At 39.5% G+C, this 12703-nt stretch overlaps 1 protein-coding gene and 1 long non-coding RNA gene across 3 annotated transcripts in view; one reads left to right on the top strand and one right to left on the bottom strand.

Annotated features, from left to right (window-relative positions):
• The window catches only part of LOC146695529 (A-type potassium channel modulatory protein KCNIP2), a 126894-nt gene that overhangs the window by 47664 nt on the left and 66527 nt on the right, over nucleotides 1–12703 (top strand). The window lies entirely within an intron of this gene.
• Nucleotides 6545–8944, bottom strand: LOC146695530 (uncharacterized). Of its 2 annotated transcripts, none has more exons than XR_014923595.1 (3): nucleotides 8646–8944; nucleotides 7503–7651; nucleotides 6545–6788 (listed from the first exon to the last, which is right to left on the bottom strand). It is a non-coding gene; the product is annotated as an uncharacterized LOC146695530 (long non-coding RNA). The 2 variants fall into 2 exon arrangements; XR_014923596.1 differs by lacking the exon at nucleotides 8646–8944 and adding an exon at nucleotides 7774–7934.

Below are 12703 nucleotides of genomic sequence, written 5' to 3'. Positions count from 1 at the left end.
TGTTATGACTCAGAATCCCTTGTTACTGATGCCGGAGGACACCTTGTGCATTCTGTACTGTGCGAAAGCCTTTTAACTAATGATGGCCACCAAAACAATCTTTGTTCCCTTGTCAAACACATCCCAAAAAGTTGATTCTGTTCATCTGGACGTAGCGTTTTCAGTGGGAGAAACATTTCATCACTCATCCAAGTGACTCCTTCAGCCTCAGCTGACTGCAAGTTTTCTCACCCTTATATAGAGTATATTTGCATAATGACCAAAACCAGCACCACTGGTGAACAATGGGCTGTGATGTCAGTTTCTTGATCATTAATATGCAAATTGCCATGAGCATTGATCAACAACCACTGATCAAATACTAATGATCAATGGTCATGACCATTCACAGAGAGCCGGGGAATGGCTGCAATGACAGCATTCTAAAATGGTAAAAGATGTACTCTCAGTCTCTCTCCTTGATTCAAAGATGGTCTTTCCCTTTTCACATAAATGGCCTCCTTGACTCCCCACTCAAACCAGCTTTGCTCCCTACCAAGGATATGTACATCCCCATCATTGAAAGAGTGGCCACTGGCCTATGGTTTAAAACATTTCTCGGACTGAAAATGCTGAGTCCAGATGAACAGAATCAACTTTGTGGGATTTCCTTACCTAGATGATTGAGCATGCATCAAGACTTGTCAAACACACTTTTAAACTTAACAAAATTAGCATAAGAAAGTTTTCCGTTTGCTTTTACATGAACCCACCTTAATGCTCTGCCCCACAATAAATAAATAAATAAGCAGTTATGGAACTGGATTTGGAGGCTCAGCAGAGGGTGTCAGTGGAGGGGCCACAGGCTGATTTTGAGCCCTGGTTGTGCTACGATAGACTGAGGGGAAGACGATGGAGATTTTGCAGCTGATTTTAATGGTGAACACACAGGATGTAAAAATATCCTTCACCTCCATTTGCTGAAGTAATACATCCTTTTAACTGGAGAGCTGGCGTCACACCTGATTTTGTTTTCCGAGCAAGGCTCTTTGTCTGGTAAAAGCACGCTGAACGGGATAGAGTCCACTGAGTACACTGGCTTTCCAGATCAGTCTGTCAGGAATTGGAAAGGTCTCAAATGCAGGACTCTGGATAAAAAGTTTAACTGATCACTAGTGAAGCCTTTAGTACCAAACACCAGTAACATCTGGTAGACATGAACAAATACAATGTAGTAAAATGTTATGTGAGCCAGTTTGTTATCCCCCTTATCAGCTGTGATACGTCACATTATTATTACATTTTTAATTATCACTAACAATCAAATAACACTTTCATGAAGTTTAATTAACTGTAAATTTACAATTATTTACTAATAATGGATATTATCAGTTTTTGCCCACATTTCCAGGTGCACCACCATCTATTCTCAAAGCGCCTTCTTCCCTTATAAGCGAGCGGCACTGTGATTATTAAAATATTTGATCGTGGCATTTTTCATTGCTAAACCTGTTGCAAAAGCACACTGACACTATCTATCCCCATCTCCCCAGTACGTACTGATAATGATTTTTTTTAAGCTCAGGTCCAAAGAGATGGTAACTGTTGGAAAAAAAAAAAGTTAACCACTCAGACCAGGTGCAGTTTCTTTGAAGACATGAAGAAAAATAATTCCTCAGAGAGACACAGAGTGAATAAGAGTATTAAAGTGTGATCGCGAGTGAACCCAATCCAATCTGTCTGCAATCCTTCGCCTACTGTCACCGATCCAAACCCATCCACCCACTGATTTCCCAGGAGCTGTCGGTTGATGGTGTGAATTCAACCAGTTCGGGCTCCTTCTTTGGAGTTACCATTCATTACATAAAAAAGCAAGTCGTATGAGCACACATACTGTACGCAAGTACTAACATTAGCATACACTCCTCCACACGCGCACATACTCGCTGTCCTCTGTGTCTTACATAACAGTTGTGTTTACAGCGATGGAGGATAGATGAGCTGCTTGTTAGGGGAAGACTTTCAGGCGACACGTTCGGCGCCCTCCAGGAATCAATCCAACTCTAACATATTTTTTTTCTTTTTTGCCTGAAAGATGTTTGTGTAGTGCGCATTTGTGTTTACATTGTCAGCTTTGTCTAAATGCGCCAGAGTCTGCTGAGTGTCTAGTCTTTCATCACTGTGTTGTTGTAAGTGGGATGCATTTCACCCTGATTCACCTCTAGATCTGTGCTCACATGGCAGAGAACTAGAGACACAGAAAGAGATGGATAAGCAAAGGAAAAAAACATTTTCCATAACCTCATTCTTTTCTGTTTTAGATGCTGTGATCCACCACACCATTATATAGAGCGGGATCTTCTGCACTCACACTCATTCAGCAGAAATAGCAGAGTGGAAGCACTCAAGTAGCCCAGCAAGAACGTGAGAGCAAGCTCTGAAAATTGAGTTGAGAGGGGGGGTGGATAGTTCAGCAGCAGCCCTGCTGGATAGGCAGACTAAGAGAGCCTCCTTAAGAAAGTGTAGATGGTGTCAAGAGAAGTGAGGGATTACATTAGGGAGAGTTGGTGATTATAGTAGTGTAGCATAAGTGCTGCACTTGTCATGATCAAAGCTGCTATTAGTGCTCTCGGTGAGGATCAAATAAGGCTCATGAAACATGTAACATGAGCTCAAAAGGAAGAACTGTCAAGTTGGAGAGAAAAAAAGGGTAAGAATTTAGAGAGTGGGAGGTATTTGACATTTTCTGCTCATTTTTTTTTAGGTGCTGTTTTTTGTCAGTGAGTGGGAAGGTGTAGGTTTGGGCCTTGCTTAAGGAGACTCTGCCAGGATATATGGCTGTTTTGGGATCAATGTATTCTCTGTCTGTCTCGGGGCAGTCACTCTAACAACCCTGCTTAGATGCGGCTTTACCATGCTCTTATGCCTGTATAACCTTTCGACTGACACTTTTTGATGAATAATCCCCTTGAGGTGCAGGGCACAAATACTTTCTCATCAATAACCCACATCCAGTTCTTCATTTTCTGAGCAGAATTTGTGGCTGCCCTGCTGCACCGAACATGGGTAAAAAGTTTCTGTAAGCTTGCTGAAAGACAAATGACACTCTTCCCACTTTATGCATAGCTCATACGAGCACACACACGTTGAGACAAACACACACGCAGTACTTGCACAAATAGACAGTTTCACAGCTTCAGGCAACGTCTCTTTGTGGATTCCCAATCAGGTGGACTGTGCCTAAATTGTGCTGAAGGTGACCTCTTGTCCTCCTGTTGGCTGACAGCTATGGGACTGATCTGTCCCTGTTCTATTAGAACTGATTATATCATTTAGATACAGATGGGTTGTTTAACCCAGCAGCTGTCCTCATCAGACACACCAGACTGAGCCTCTTGGTTAATGGCTCTCGAGAAGCCATGAGGGGAACAGAGGCAGGCAATGAAGAGGAAACTCACAAATGAGAAACCTAGGCACCAGAATGGCAGAGTGGGTAGAGTAGGTCTGTGGCAAAAAGGGGCTCAGGCTTATACCAGAAAACTACAGATGTGTGTGTCCACATCAGCATAATCCACACAGGGAGCTATTTTGATTTCACTGCGCTCACTTAGAAGTTTAAAGTTAAAAAAAATAAATAAATAAAATAAAATAAAAGAAGTTTAAAGGTTTTTACTCCGCCGGGACATTGGGTGTAGCAGTTCTTATTTTGTACCTGAATTAGTAATCTCCAGCTAATTTTAGATACATTCAACTGAGGGTCACAACCAAAGGGTTGGAGGTGAAAAATGAAGCCAACACTGGAGTGGAAAAACTACACTTCTTCTAGGTTCCACTTGATGCTGGCTCCAAAAGAGTCAGTCCTCATAGGCTCCAGTGCTAAAATGCCCAAATTAACAGCGTGACAAATCTTTTTTTAGGCCTCTATGGATAGTTTCCTTCCATCATAACAGCTTTGAGTGGGGTGAATTTGTTTTGTAACTCATTCACGTCATCCTTGCTGATGCTGTAGATTTTAAAATTATGGAGCCTAAAACTGTGACATGTCTTTATCCTGCCTATGGTTTTAACTACGTTTAGTTTCAGTTAGTTTTCAGTGTGGGTTTGCTATTCTTAATGCAGCCGTTCATACCGTCCATGTAATTTTGCTGGACAAATTTGCAACATTTATTTTATAGACCAAGCACAATTTTTCCATTTTTTTTTTTCCCAAACAACATGATCTGACCAATCAGACTGCTGCAGTTGGCAACAAGTGACTCAGAACTCAAAATGCACATCAGTACTCAATGCACAAAGAGTAAAATAATACTGTTTTATCTCTGACACCCAGCTAGAGTCAATCAGTTCTCTGAAATAATATCTCTGCCTCCTCATATGTGGTCCCAAATCTGCCAACAGCAGCTCAAAATACCCACTGTCATCCTGAAATATCTACGAAAGCATCCGTGATACAGCTTCAGCTCCTGGATCTAACCATGAAATTTGTCTTCCTGCTGTCTCCTCATGGAAATTAGGATGAACCCAGAATTTCTTAAAACATCAGGATCAGCTCATCATTGCTTAATGTTGACTTCATTTTTCACAATTATTTGTGGAGGAATTCCCCCCCCAAAAAAAAAAAAAAATCATGCTTCATGCGGTGTGTATATATATATATATATATATATATATACACACACACACACACACACATTAGATTAAATGACAAGTTGGATGTGAAAAATGTAAAATTTTGTGTTGAGTTTTTGCAACTCACTTTGTGTGTAATAAAGTTTGGTTTTAAAAAAAGTTAACGATTCTTAGTTTTGAAAACCAGTATAAAGTATGTATTACAATAAAAACAGAGCTATTTGAGAGCAGTTAACTGTCTTGCAGACATCCAGAGTCTCAATAAACACGTCCACTAAATACTCATCAGCAAAGTTGTAATAACAAATTGTACCAGACTAACAAATACTAAAACTAAGGACATTTCCTCTATATTTATGTTTTATGTTAGTTTTCCAAATTCACAGAGACATTTCAGCATTTTTTTCTAAATAATTTAATTGTAGTTCAAAACTTTTTTCACGTGCTATAAACCTACTGTGTTAGTTAGTGTTAGTTAGTTAGTTACATTGTCTGATTAATGATGCTACAGCTCTAAGTTTTTTTCTTTTGTATGTTTTGGTATTTCAAATTTGCAGACGCAAAATACAGTAAAACAAGCTACTGTAGTTGCTAGTGTTAAACAGCTAAACAGGAGCAAAACACAAGTGCAACTAAAAATAATTCCAAACAATGTCAGTCATTTTTACTCCTCAGGCTGATGTATATTAGTATAGTGTTAACAGATATCAATTTTTACAATCTCAATCCAGCTCTCATGGAAGCAGAGACAACCTTTGCTCGCTGCATCAAATACAGACTCATTTAGGCCTTCTGCTTTTGCGCTGTAATGCTAATGTTACAATAAATCTTTGTTTACATCTTCACCCCACCATGCGATGTCCCCTCTGGTGTGATAATCCTAATAATATGCTAACATTCTGTGTTTTGCACTTATTTTTTTATATACATACACTCAGAAAAATAAAGGTGCCAACTGGAACCAAAAGTTGTTCTTTAGACTGATGCCATAGAAGAACCTTTTTTGGTGCCACAAAGAACCTTTCAAACAATGGTTCTTTGAAGAACCATTTCTTTCAGTGGTTCATTGAAGAACCTTTAAAGGTGCCCCAAAGAACCATCAAGAAATGGTTCTTTGGGGCACCTTTAATGGTTTTTCAAAGAACCTTTTTAAAAATGGTTCTTTAAAGAACCATTTTTAAAAAGGTCCTTCAAATGGTTCTTTAAAAGAACCATTTTAAAGAACCTTTTTTGAGTGGTTCTTAAAAAAACCATTTTAAATCTTTCAAAATAAAATGCATTATAAATTGAATTTGAGTAGGGTAAAATAAATACGAGCACAGCATAGACATATATTAATGGTTTATTGTCATTTTGTAGTTACCAAAAGACAAAAAGGCATTTTAACCCTCAGCACAACATCACTACTAATACATGTCACATATTAGTGTTTTAAACAGTAATAATTAAATATATTGGCTATACTATAAATAAATATCTGTAGATATAGTATTTATATATATAACACAACAAATAATACATGTATTGTTTAATTAATAAAACATCAGAAAGTGATAAAACACATTAGAAATAGCAATAGCTTCATAACAGACCATCAACACATTTTCATCAGCAGATATTTGCATGTTCAGTAAAAACATTTCAACAACAAGTTTATGATTAAAATGATCAATGAACTTCAGCCTTACGCTATGTAATGTACTTTTCATGTTGTACTCATGGTCCTTTGTTAGTCCAGTTTAGGACAATGTCTCTGACGTATGTTTCATATCAAATATATGTCATATCAAAACAAGCCCACACCTGCAGTTGTTTCAGTTTTTCACTGGTGTTTCCTGTCAGCTGGTCAACCTCACTCAGGCGGACATCCATATCAGCCAACCAAATGACAAGTTCCTCCCTTTGTGCTTCAAATCCCTCCCACTCTGATACAAGGAGCTGAAAGAGAGAGAAAAGAGTCAATTATAAAGAAGAGAGAAAAGTGAAACCCTCCTCAGAAGGTCTGACTCGCATACCTGCAGTTGACCTGTGATGGACTCCAGTTTGGCGTTCACGTCATCCCTCGTCGATGCCAACAGCCGAGTCTGCAGGGTGCCCTGGAAGAGCTGAGTTAATGTTCGACTCCTCCTGGTCAGGCTCTCCAGCTGGATGACCCGAGGTCTCCCCTCTCGCCGCTGCCTCTGAACACACAAACACAAATTGCATCTGAAGCAGGAGGTGCAGATTTTTTTTGCTATTCTTTTCTAAATCCAGGCTAGATCACGTGAAGGTATTTGGAAAATTGTTTTGGCCAGTGGACGACTGTTGTCTTGCAGAAAGTCAAATCAATCAAACAAATGCTATACACAATCAATTCACAAGAACACATTGTAAAAAATAAGTCCAGTTCTTGCCTGATTTCAAGTGAAATCTGCATCAAAACAGGGTAAAATGAGTGTTTGCAGCAAATGTGAGCACAAAGCCTCACTTTGTACAAGCCTGCTATTACAGTTCTCCTCTATGCAGACGACTTTCCTGTTTTCAAGGCACAACTTGGATCTGCTGTACGAATCTTATGGATACACACCAAATGAAATAATAGTGTGCATGACTCCAGATTCTGATCCCTCATCCTAATATGGTCCCAACATAGCAACAGCAATAATGCAAATGTTGAGGCTTCAAAATACAAAGTCCATAAACCAATGGCTGACATGGGTTTTTATCATAAGGGTGATAAATATACAGATTTCAGTCTGTCTTAGAGATTTGATGTTCATTTACCTGCAGATGCACTATACGTACCTGCTCCATGGTTTTTCACAACATTTTGCATATCACTATTTAATACAGGAAGTACGTGAACTAAAACATGTCATCGTTCTTTGTGAAAGGACCATATTAATGAAACAAACCTCAATGACATCATAGGGATCCCTAAAGATGCTCCTGCTGCTTCTCTTCCTCCTCATCCTAAGCTTCCTTCTCCTTGTCCTCAACTTCCATCCAATTGTAATTCAATCTAATTGTGTTTCTGCCCCTCCTCTTCCTCATTTTGTTGGAGCTATGAACACAGTTAATGTGAATCTGGATTAATTTGTGCAAACAAGAAAAATCTACAGCTTTTTGGTCAGAGGTGCTCTTGTGATTTAAGCCGGGTAGAGTAGATTTATGTGTTGATGCTACCTGCTTCAGCTCTGGCTGCTGAGTGATATTTACACCCTGGCTGGATTACAAACTTTAACCATGTGCTGAACTTTGGCCCAGCGTTGATACCTCTTGTTAGTATAACGACCTCTTCTTAGCTTGTATGTATGATGTATGATGGTGGATAAATGAAATATACAAAAAAATTAAACTATATTACAAAAGAACATCTATCTTGGAAACATCAAATGACCAGAGCATAACTTGTCAACTAGTCCGAAACTAAGTTATGCAGGAACAGTCAAAGACACCTTCTCATGTTTGAAACCATTGTTTGAAAGGTTCTTTGTGGCACCAAAACAGGTTCTTCTATGGCATCAGTCTAAAGAACCACTTTCTATTAATTTCTATATAATTCGATTAGACAATGAAGAGTTATCTAATCTAATTATTCATTCAAAACTCTTATGCATAGCTGTATTTTATACAGCTCATACAGAATTCAAAGTACAGGTTCATGTGAGTATTTAATGTACGGCTCAGATCTACAGAATTTCAGAGTTTCTAGAGCAGACACAGAGCTCACAACAGGCTTCAGGCGCCATTTTAGTGACTTTAACAATATATTAAATTTTAATTTCGGTCTAGCTGACATTAGGTTATGTACGCAGCACGCAATTGAACCACATATTTTAGAAGCCAAAGGTTCAAATTAGCTGGGAGCACCTTCACTTAATTATAACAGTGGTTTTGTTAGGAAAACAGTTTCTGTATACCGGATACTAAATTGCGCTGACCTCAACGGCTAACGTATCTAGCTAATCGCTACTGTTAGCACAACATTAACAGCAAGCTACAATGACGAGTAACAAAAACAAAACAGTAATAAGGTTTTAATGGAAATGTTTTACCTTTTCTAACAGTCCCAGAATCCACAGCTTCAAAGTCCAGCAGGTACTGAAGACTGTTATCCGTTTCGCTGTCACCGTCCGTGAGTTTTTTCCCCCGAAAGGTCAAGGCCCGCCGCTCGCACACTCTGTCTGCGCATGCGCATCCCAACGACTGACCCCCTCCGTTCGCTCCCGGGAGGTTATAGTATGACGTGTTCTGACGTCACTCTCTCTCCCTGTCATTTATTTGGCTCGAAACACATATTAACAAATTGCTCAGTGATGAACAACTACTCAGATCATTTACCTAAGCTGTGCTTTGTCAAAACGAAGTGTGTTCATTACACTGACATTCTGTTCTGCAATTGTTATTTACTTGTATCTTATAATTTGACTTTACATACTGCTGGGTGGTTTGTAAAGTTTACAACAACTAGTATTATCATTATGCTGTATTTTCAAAAATATATAATAATCTCAAAGGTAATGCCTTGGAGTAGAAAATAGTAATGCTTTATTAAAATTTAAAACTAAAGTACAGTACTTGAATGTGTGTATTGTGTCTACTGTTTGTTAACTCACCATATTCATAATGTGTTTGTGGGGTTAGGGGTGTGTGTGTGTGTGTGTGTGTGTGTGTGGGGGGGGTTAGGGTCTTTAGGCTTTGGCCCCCACCCCTGCCACCAGTATATTTTTAAGCAAATATTTCTAACTTTTATTTGAATATTCAGTTTCCTACCATCTTCTCTTAAAGGGTAATTGCCAGGTAACCCGCCCTCTCCCTTCGCCCACACATGCACACAAAGAAAACACACAGTATAATTCACAGCCTCATTATAGTGAATAAATATTTATGCCATTTACACCATCAAACTTAGATTGCTAAGGATGAAGAACCTTTTGTTCTTTAAAGAACCATTTGTAATAGCTGAAGAACCATCCACAAAATAAAAAGGTTCTTTGACGTATGATGGTTCTTTAAAGAACCATGAAGCCATCTGAAGAACCATTTAAGAACCATAATTTTTCTGAGTGTATATAAGTAATGTATGCATATTGGAGGTTTGAGAGAGGAAAATCTGTTAAGTTTCTCTATATGTACATAATGCAGCCATATTTCAAAACTGGTTATGGTTTAAAAACTCAGATCAGTCATTAACACAGCTTGTGGGATAGAAAAGTTTAGATAGGGTTTAGGATAGATATACGAAGCAAGCATTTCCAGACGTGCATTACTTTTTAAATATTTGTATGAGTAAAGTGATTTCCTAAAAACATACAGCAAACATAAAAGTACAGCTAGGTCACAGACTCAAAAGTAACTGGGCAAATTAACATAATCTTTAATATAAGGTTTGTTTTTAAACTTAAGTTTTATATTTAATATCTGAACAGCATGCTCTGTTGGGGGGAGATCAGCTGGCTGTCTTGTCCATTGAAGAATTTCCCATTTCTTGGTCGTCAGAAACTCTGGGGTTGGTTTTTCAGTATGCTTTGGGTCATTTTCCATTCTCTCTGTGTAACACCATCCATCAGTTTTGCAGCATTTGGCTGAATCTGAACAGAGTATGGCTCTGTACATTTCACAATTTATTCTACTACTTCTATCAGCGGTCAGATCATCAATAAACATTAGTGACCAGGTTCCACTGGGAGTCCCTCATGTCCATGCCATAACATTGCTCCCACCATGTTTGATGTTGTGGTATGCCTTGAATTGTGAGCTATTTTTCTCCTTCTGTGTATTTTTCTCTTCGCATCATTCTGGTACAAGTTCCACTTGGTTTCATCTGTTCAAAGATCGTTTAAGTCTAATCTGGCCTTCTTGTAACCAGTGGTTCGCATCTTGTTCTTAACCCTCTGTATATCCACTCATGACAGCGTCTCTTCAGTGTAGATTTGGATAATGATGATAAGTTAGAAGAAGGATTCTTCCTTCTTTTTAAGAATACATTGTTCATTTTCCTAAAGTTTTTCAATTCAATTCAATTTTATTCATATAGTGCCAAATCACAACAAAAGTCGCCTCAAGGCGCTTTGTATTGTACAGAAGATACAGAGAGAAGCCCAACAATCATATGACCCCCTATGAGCAAGCACTTTGGCGACAGTGGGAAGGAAAAACTCCCTTTTAACAGGAAGAAACCTCCGGCAGAACCAGGATCAGGGAGGGGCGGGGCCATCTGCTGCGACCGGTTGGGGTGGGAGAAGGAAAACAGGATAAAGACATGCTGTGGAAGAGAGACAGAGGTTAATAACAGATATGATTCAATGCAGAGAGGTCTACTAACACATAGTGAGTGAGAAAGGTGACTGGAAAGGAAAAACTCAATGCATCATGGGAATCCCCGGCAGCCTATGTCTATTGCAGCATAACCAAGGAAGGATTCAGGGTCACCTGGTCCAGCCCTAACTACAGTGGGGCAAAAAAGTATTTAGTCAGCCACCGATTGTGCAAGTTCCCCCACTTAAAATGATGACAGAGGTCAGTAATTTGCACCAGAGGTACACTTCAACTGTGAGAGACAGAATGTGAAAAAAAAATCCATGAATCCACATGGTAGGATTTGTAAAGAATTTATTCGTAAATCAGGGTGGAAAATAAGTATTTGGTCAATAACAAAAATACAACTCAATACTTTGTAACATAACCTTTGTTGGCAATAACAGAGGTCAAACGTTTACTATAGGTCTTTACCAGGTTTGCACACACAGTAGCTGGTATTTTGGCCCATTCCTCCATGCAGATCTTCTCGAGAGCAGTGATGTTTTGGGGCTGTCGCCGAGCAACACGGACTTTCAACTCCCGCCACAGATTTTCTATGGGGTTGAGGTCTGGAGACTGGCTAGGCCACTCCAGGACTTTCAAATGCTTCTTACGGAGCCACTCCTTTGTTGCCCGGGCGGTGTGTTTTGGATCATTGTCATGTTAGAAGACCTAGCCTCGTTTCATCTTCAAAGTTCTCACTGATGGAAGGAGGTTTTGGCTCAAAATCTCACGATACATGGCCCCATTCATTCTGTCCTTAACACGGATCAGTCGTCCTGTCCCCTTGGCAGAAAAACAGCCCCATAGCATGATGTTTCCACCCCCATGCTTCACAGTAGGTATGGTGTTCTTGGGATGCAACTCAGTATTCTTCTTCCTCCAAACACGACGAGTTGAGTTTATACCAAAAAGTTCTACTTTGGTTTCATCTGACCACATGACATTCTCCCAATCCTCTGCTGTATCATCCATGTGCTCTCTGGCAAACTTCAGACGGGCCTGGACATGCACTGGCTTCAGCAGCGGAACACGTCTGGCACTGCGGGATTTGATTCCTTGCCGTTGTAGTGTGTTATTGATGGTGACCTTTGTTACTTTGGTCCCAGCTCTCTGCAGGTCATTCACCAGGTTCCCCCGTGTGGTTCTGGGATCTTTGCTCACCGTTCTCATGATCATTTTGACCCCACGGGATGAGATCTTGTGTGGAGCCCCAGATCGAGGGAGATTATCAGTGGTCTTGTATGTCTTCCATTTTCTGATGATTGCTCCCACAGTTGATTTTTTCACACCAAGCTGCTTGCCTATTGTAGATTCACTGACTGTTTGAGGCTGTGGACAGGTGTCTTTTATACAGATGATGAGTTCAAACAGGTGCCATTCATACAGGTAACGAGTGGGGGACAGAAAAGCTTCTTACAGAAGACGTTACAGGTCTGTGAGGGCCAGAGATTTTCCATGTTTGAGGTGACCAAATACTTATTTTCCACCCTAATTTACAAATAAATTCTTTACAAATCCTACCATGTGAATTCATGGATTTTTTTTTTTCACATTCTGTCTCTCACAGTTGAAGTGTACCTCTGGTGCAAATTACTGACCTCTGTCATCATTTTAAGTGGGGGAACTTGCACAATCGGTGGCTGACTAAATACTTTTTTGCCCCACTGTATATGCTTTAGCAAAAAGGAAAGTTTTAAGCCTAATCTTGAAATCTAATCTTTTCTCTCTCTGAACTTTACTTTTACTTTTTTCAACCAATGATTGGCTCCTACACTTGCATCAACATCTCTTTGAACCCCATATTAAGTTT

Source organism: Copadichromis virginalis, linkage group LG13 (assembly GCF_057382275.1).
Source record: "Copadichromis virginalis isolate Kocher_CV1m ecotype Utaka linkage group LG13, C_Virginalis_male_GT1.1, whole genome shotgun sequence".
Lineage (NCBI taxonomy): Eukaryota > Metazoa > Chordata > Actinopteri > Cichliformes > Cichlidae > Copadichromis > Copadichromis virginalis.
Note: the sequence above shows the minus strand (reverse complement) of the source record. Positions and strands in the feature narration are given on the sequence as shown.